The sequence below is a fragment of the Morone saxatilis genome, unplaced genomic scaffold (assembly GCF_004916995.1).
Source record: "Morone saxatilis isolate NCDOM2014 unplaced genomic scaffold, NCSU_SB_2.0 Contig7, whole genome shotgun sequence".
NCBI classification, from domain to species: domain Eukaryota; kingdom Metazoa; phylum Chordata; class Actinopteri; family Moronidae; genus Morone; species Morone saxatilis.
Window position 1 is genome coordinate 19,617,683 of NW_023340246.1, and position 2,248 is coordinate 19,619,930.

Genomic DNA, 2,248 nt, shown 5'->3' on the forward strand with positions numbered 1-2,248 from the left:
AAAAATGCTCTCAAGGCCACAAATGTCACTCTACAGAAACCATTTATAGATAGAAACGTAGGTAAATCCGATGGGGTCGATAATACTGCTGAAGTTGTCAGACTAATAAGTTTTGGCGGGAAACGCACTGATGCATCCCATCTACTCCCCATGTTAATTGGAGAGGAGACATTTTGAAAAGAGCTCGTTGAACCTCTTCTTTCTCAAACTCCCCGAGGTCACATTTTTAAAACTTTAGCCACCTGAAACTCGGCAGTCCTATGAACACAAGAAGACGACGCTCACGGTCTTTTCGGTTGTCATTTCGGTCGTTCCTGGCCAATGGTCGAGGGGATTCATTTTGACATTTTCTGTCTCTCTGAGGAGTTAGAGACAGAGAAATCACACAGCTGCGCTTAACTGCTATTAACTGGTGTGGCCTGGACCTGGTTGCCAAGACAACCAAAGCCTGACTGACTGTGAACACACACACACACAAAAAGCATGCTAAAGAGTATGACATGGTATTAATATGCAGGCCAGAGTCAGGCACACTCAAAATTTCTTTAGGAATTTTCTAGGAGGAGGTCTAAACATGATAAGGTTCGCTGTAGAGTATATCTGTTTCTGTGTTAACTTACTTACTTTTTTTCAAAATATAACTCTAGGAGAACAACTTCTGCTCACACTTCCACAAGACCTGACTTGTAATTCCTAATAATACATCAACAATACATGTGTTGGCTTCCATCCTCAGGAGTTGGTTGAGAACAAACCAGAGAACTTAGAGTGATTTATTTGACTTATATACAGGTTTCTTGAAATTGTAAGTTATATTGCCTCATAACATTATGATTGCCTCATTATTACATTACATTACATTATACTATTAAATTACTATTATTAATACAATAACCTTACTGTATAAAAATGCAGTGCATTTTATAGGCTCATTTTAAATCTTAAAAGTGGCCCCCACTCTTCTGTTCTTTTCAAAAAAAACATTTACATAGGACTTCCACAATATATATATCCGAATCGTGGTTTTTCCTACAGCCCGTGAAGGCAGCAGCAGATGCGGGTCTTATTTGTTCTCTCCGGCAGGAGGGCGTTCCGCTGGAGAAGATACAAACAGTGTGCTGAATTATGCCGGTGGTCGTGTGTACTGGTTCATATTTAGATGCTGTCAAAGCTTAGTTTCTGCCTCAGAGTTGTGGGGGGGTTTTCTGACACCCGGATCAGGCCTTCCTCGCTGCTCAGCCTACCTGGTGGTTATCACTGCCGGGGGAAAGGCGACAGAGGAGGCCAGGCTCGAAGACATGGAGGCTAAGCGTCCTTGCAGAGGGAGTGAGCTGTAGGACGGTAGGCTCTCTCTCTCTCTCTCTCTCTCTCTCTCCCTCATTTCTTCCTCCGTTCAGAAACAATGAAAGGCAGACAGGAGAGGGGTTTATGCTGTGTAGTAGCAGAAAACGCCAGCTAACACTAGTTGTGCTTTATGTGCAGTTTGCAGACGTGTTTTCTTGCCCGTCGTCGTCAAAAGCAAAATGTTATTTTTTTTTTTTTATCCACACAGACAATGATGATGGTGGTTTGAAGTGTCTTTGCTTCAGTCCTGGAAATGCTGGATTTAGGTTGTTTTACTGTTTGTTTTTTACTGGACCCAGATTTAATAAAAACATAATACACTTCAACTGTTTATTTTTCCACAGTTGGACATTTTCTGTCATTATTTGAGAGCTGTGTTCAGTCTTTTCTCTTTACCGTTACACCAGCAGGCAGTGGCCTTCAACGTGACATGCGAGGGGACACATCCACACACACACACACACACACACACACACCGTTCAAATGTCAAGTATGATGGAAATACACTGTAAACACAGCGGCCGCCGTACAGCAGCTGCAGGCGCACACTGCATGTCAGCAGGACCAGTGTTTGTAATGTAAAGAGCCTTTATGGAGAAAGTCTCAATGTTTTAAGAAGAAAAAGATGAATTTGCACTCTTTATTGAGGTAATAAAAGGTAATATAACTGTAATAGTGGTGGAGGAAGTATCTCATTCATTGTTCTTTTAATTAAATGAAAGTTGTAGTAGTACTGAAGTGTAAAAATCCTGCTTTGAATTAAAACTACAAGTAAACTAAAAGTATATTATAGTATAATGTATAAGTGGATTTATATTTTTTATTCATAATATTATTCTGCAAAGTAACTAACTAGTGATTTAAGTTATCAAATAACTAAATAGAAGAAGTCCAAGTCAAAATT

The 2,248-nt window shown here is 40.1% G+C and overlaps 1 protein-coding gene across 1 annotated transcript in view; it reads left to right on the forward strand.

Annotated features, from left to right (window-relative positions):
* The first annotated feature begins 1,055 nt into the window (after positions 1-1,055).
* znf512 (zinc finger protein 512) overlaps positions 1,056-2,248 on the forward strand; it is a 9,872-nt gene continuing 8,679 nt past the window's right edge. The window contains exon 1 of the mRNA XM_035678557.1: positions 1,056-1,341. The gene's annotated coding sequence lies outside the window, so the exon portion shown is untranslated. The remainder of the gene's footprint in view (positions 1,342-2,248) is intronic.